The sequence below is a fragment of the Triticum aestivum genome, chromosome 2D, assembly GCF_018294505.1.
Source record: "Triticum aestivum cultivar Chinese Spring chromosome 2D, IWGSC CS RefSeq v2.1, whole genome shotgun sequence".
In the NCBI taxonomy this organism is placed as follows: Eukaryota; Viridiplantae; Streptophyta; class Magnoliopsida; order Poales; family Poaceae; genus Triticum; species Triticum aestivum.
In genome coordinates this window covers 481855873-481861436 of record NC_057799.1, presented here as the reverse complement: position 1 = coordinate 481861436, position 5564 = coordinate 481855873, and positions in this window count along the sequence as shown.

Sequence of the window (5564 nt, the reverse complement as noted above, 5' to 3'; positions counted from 1 at the left end):
TATGTGCATAATTCAAATTTGAACTACATGCACATGCTCTAGTGCATATAAATTGGTTCAAAAATCAAATCTGTGTCATTGGTTGCATGCTTAGGTCGCATGCAAGAAATGGGAATGAATGTCAAACACCCTGCCACCGTCACTCGGGCGCAAACATTGAGATACCTGGTTTTAAAATTCTAGTAAATCCAAAACTCGTCCGAAATTCATGAAACTTGGCATGCTATCACGGAGCGGCATCAACATGCCGTGGTAAAATTTTTGTCCAATTTGGGGCAGGTTTGGGTATAAGCTTCTCACAATCCAGAGCTTCTCACAACAAGCGTGATGGTTTTGGTAGGGAACGTGCCACCTTTGGGGACGAAATGATATCCGTTGCCTGTTATTGCTTTCAAAATTTTCTAGTGTCAACATAGAACAACAGGAGTGTTGTGTTTAATTTTGGAATTCTTCGGGGTTCGTTTGGACATTTTTATACGTTAACTGGGTTTTCTAGGCATTTTATGTGCATAATTCAAATTTGAACTACATGCACATGCTCTAGTGCATATAAATTGGTTCAAAAATCAAATCTGTGTCCTTGGTTGCATGCTTAGGTCCCATGCAAGAAATGGGAATGAATGTCAAACACCCTACCACCGTCGCTCGGGCGCAAACATTGAGATACCTGGTTTTTAAATTCTAGTAAATCCAAAACTCGTCCAAAATTCATGAAACTTGGCATGCTATCATGGAGCGGCATCAACATGCCGTGGTAAATTTTTTGTCCCATTTGGGGCAGGTTTGGGTATAAGCTTCTCACAAACTAGAGCTTCTCACAACAAGCGTGATGGTTTCGGTAGGGAACGTGCCACCTATGGGGACGAAACGATATCCGTTGCCTCTTATTACTTTTAAAATTTTCTAGTGTCAACATAGAACAAAAGGAGTGTTGTGTTTAATTTTGGAATTTTTCGGGGTTCGTTTGGACATTTTTATACGTTAACTGGGTTCTCTAGGCATTTTATATCCATAATTCAAATTTGAACTACATGCACATGCTCTAGTGCATATAAATTGGTCCAAAAATCAAGTCTGTGTCCTCGGTTGCATGCTTAGGTCCCATGCAAGAAACGGGAATGAAGGTCAAACACCCTGCCACCGTCACTCGTCCGCAAACATTGAGATACCTGGTTTTTAAATTCTAGTAAATCCAAAAATCGTTTGAAATTCATGAAACTTGGCATGCCATCATGGAGCGGCATCAACATGCCGTGGTAAAATTTTTGTCCCATTTGGGGCAAGTTTGGGTATAAGCTTCTCACAAACCAGAGCTTCTCACAACTAGTGTGATGGTTTCTGTATGGAACCTGCCACCTTTGGGGACGAAACGATATTCGTTGCCTCTTATTGCTTTCGAAATTTTCTAGTGTCAACATAGAACAACAGGAGTGTTGTGTTTAATTTTTTAATTTTTCGGAGTTCGTTTGGACATTTTTATACATTAGCATAGTTTTCTATGCATTTTACGTGCATAATTCACATTTGAACTACATGCACATGCTCTGATGCATATAACTTGGTCAAAAAATCAAATATGTGTCCGTGGTTGCATGCTTAGGTCCCATGCAAGAAACGGGAATGAATGTCAAACACCCTGCCACCGTCACTCGGGCGCAAACATTGAGATACCTGGTTTTTAAAGTCTAGTAAATCCAAAACTCGTCTGAAATTCATGAAACTTGGCATGCTATCATGGAGCAGCATCAACATGCCGTGGTAAAATTTTTGTCCAATTTGGGGCAGGTTTGGGTATAAGCTTCTCACAATCCAGAGCTTCTCACAACAAGCGTGATGGTTTCGGTAGGGAACGTGCCACCTTGGGGGACGAAACGATATCCGTTGCCTCTTATTGCTTTCAAAATTTTCTAGTGTCAACATAGAACAACAGGAGTGTTGTATTTAATATTGGAATTCTTCGAGGTTCGTTTGGACATTTTTATACATTAACTGGGTTTTCTAAGCATTTTATGTGCATAATTCAAATTTGAACTACATGCACATGCCCTAGTGCATATAAATTGGTTCAAAAAATCAAATCTGTGTCATTGGTTGCATTCTTAGGTCCCATGCAAGAAATGGGAATGAATGTCAAACACCCTGCCACCGTCACTCGGGCGCAAACATTGAGATACCTGGTTTTAAAATTCTAGTAAATCCAAAACTCGTCCGAAATTCATGAAACTTGGCATGCTATCACGGAGCGGCATCAACATGCCGTGGTAAAATTTTTGTCCCATTTGGGGCAGGTTTCGGTATAAGCTTCTCACAATCCAGAGCTTCTCACAACAAGCATGATGGTTTCGGTAGGGAACGTGCCACCTTTGGGGACGAAACGATATCCGTTGCCTCTTATTACTTTTAAAATTTTCTAGTGTCAACACAGAACAACAGGAGTGTTGTGTTTAATTTTGCAATTGTTCGGGGTTCGTTTGGACATTTTTATACATTAACTGGGTTCTCTAGGCATTTTATGTGCATAATTCAAATTTGAACTACATGCACATGCTCTAGTGCATATAAATTGGTCGAAAAATCAAATATGTTTCCTTGGTTTCATGCTAAGGTCCCATGCAAGAAACGGGAATGAAGGTCAAACACCCTGCCACCGTCACTCGGCCGCAAACATTGAGATACCTTGTTTTTAAATTCTAGTAAATCCAAAAATCGTCTAAAATTCATGAAACTTGGCATGCTATCCTGGAGCGGCATCAACATGCCGTGGTAAAAATTTTGTCCCATTTGGGGCAGGTTTGGGTATAAGCTTCTCACAAACCAGAGCTTCTCACAACTAGCGTGATGGTTTCTGTAGGGAACCCGCCACCTTTGGGGACGAAACGATATCCATTGCCTCTTATTGCTTTCAAAATTTTCTCGTGTCAACATAGAACAACTGGAGTGTTGTGTTTAATTTTGGAATTCTTCGGGGTTCGTTTGGACAATTTTACACATTAACTGGGTTTTCTAGGCATTTGATGTGCATAATTCAAATTTGAACTACATGCACATGCTCTAGTGCATATAAATTGGTTCAAAAATCATATCGGTGTCCTTGGTTGCATGCTTAGGTCCCATGCAAGAAATGGGAATGAATGTCAAACACCCTGCCACCGTCATTCGGGCGCAAACATTGAGATACCTGGTTTTGAAATTCTAGTAAATCCAAAACTCGTCCGAAATTCATGAAACATGGCATGCTATCATGGAGCGGCATCAACATCCGTGGTAAAATTTTTGTCCCATTTGGGGCAGGTTTGGGAATAAGCTTCTCACAACAAGCATGATGGTTTCGATAGGGAACGTGCCACCTTTGGGGACGAAACGATATCCGTTGCCTCTTATTACTTTTAAAATTTTCTAGTGTCAACATAGAACAAAAGGAGTGTTGTGTTTAATTTTGGAAATTTTCGGGGTTTGTTTGGACATTTTTATACATTAACTGGGTTCTCTAGGCATTTTATGTGCATAATTCAAATTTGAACTACATGCACATGCTCTAGTGCATATAAATTGGTCGAAAAATCAAATCTGTGTCCTTGGTTGCATGCTTAGGTCCCATGCAAGAAACGGGAATGAAGGTCAAACACCCTGCCACCGTCACTCGGCCGCAAACATTGACATACCTGGTTTTTAAATTCTAGTAAATCCAAAAATCGTCAGAAATTCATGAAACTTGGCATGCTATCATGGAGCGGCATCAACATGCCATGGTAAATTTTTTGTCCCATTTGGGGCAGGTTTGGGTATAAGCTTCTCACAAACCAGAGCTTCTCACATCTAGCGTGATGGTTTCTGTAGGGAACCTGCCACCTTTAGGGACGAAACGATATCCGTTGCCTATTATTGCTTTCAAAATTTTCTAGTGTCAACATAGAACAACAGGAGTTTTGTGTTTAATTTTGGAATTTTTCGGGGTTCGTTTGGACGTTTTTATACATTAACTGGGTTTTCTAGGCATTTTATGTTCATAATTCACATTTGAACTACATGCACATGCTCTGGTGCATATAAATTGGTCAAAAAATCAAATATGTGTCCTTGGTTGCATGCTTAGGTCCCATGCAAGAAACGGGAATGAAGGTCAAGCACCCTGCCACCGTCACTCGGGCGCAAACATTGAGATACCTGGTTTTTAAAGTCTAGTAAATCCGAAACTCGTCTGAAATTCATGAAACTTGGCATGCTATCATGGAGCGCCATCAACATACCATGGTAAATTTTTTGTCCCATTTGGGGCAGGTTTGGGTATAAGCTTCTCACAATCCAGAGCTTCTCACAACAAGCGTGATGGTTTTGGTAGGGAACGCGCCACCTTTGGGGACGAAATGATATCCGTTGCCTCTTATTGCTTTCAAAATTTTCTAGTGTCAACATAGAACAACAGGAGTGTTGTGTTTAATTTTGGAATTCTTCGGGGTTCGTTTCGACATTTCTATACATTAACTTGGTTTTCTAGGCATTTTATGTGCATAATTCAAATCTGAACTACATGCACATGCTCTAGTGCATATAAATTTGTTCAAAAATCAAATCTGTGTCCTTGGTTGCATGCTTAGGTCCCATGCAAGAAATGGGAATGAATGTAAAACACCCTGCCACTGTCACTCGGGCGCAAACATTGAGATACCTGGTTTTAAAATTCTAGTAAATCCAAAACTCGTCCGAAATTCATGAAACTTGGCATGCTATCATGGAGCGGCATCAACATTCCGTGGTAAATTTGTTGTCCCATTTGCGGCAGGTTGGGGTATAAGCTTCTCACAAACAAGAGCTTCTCACAACAAGCGTGATGGTTTCGGTAGGGTACGTGCCACCTTTGGGGACGAAACGATATCCGTTGCCTCTTATTGCTTTTGAACTTTTCTAGTGTCAACATATAAAAAAAAGAGTGTTGTGTTTAATTTTCGAATTTTTCAGGGTTCGTTTGGACATTTTTATACATGAACTGGGTTCTCTAGGCATTTTATGTGCATAATTCAAATTTGAACTACATGCACATGCTCTAGTGCATATAAATTGGTTCAAAAATCAAATCTGTGTCCTTGGTTGCATGCTTAGGTCCCATGCAAGAAATTGGAATGAATGTCAAACACCCTGCCACCGTCACTCGGGCGCAAACATTGAGATACCTGGTTTTAAAATTCTAGTAAATCCAAAACTCGTCCGAAATTCATGAAACTTGGCATGCTATCATGGAGCGGCATCAACATGCCGTGGTAAATTTGTTGTCCCATTTGGGGCAGGTTTGGGTATAAGCTTCTCACAAACAAGAGCTTCTCACAACAAGCGTGATGGTTTCGGTAGGGTACGTGCCACCTTTGGGGACGAAACGATATCCGTTGCCTCTTATTGCATGCTTAGGTCCCATTCAAGAAACGGGAATGAATGTCAAACACCCTGCCACCGTCACTCGGCCGCAAACATTGAGATACCTGGTTTTTAAATTCTAGTAAATCCAAAAATCGTCTGAAATTCATGAAACTTGGCATGCTATCATGGAGCGGCATCAACATGCCGTGGTAAAA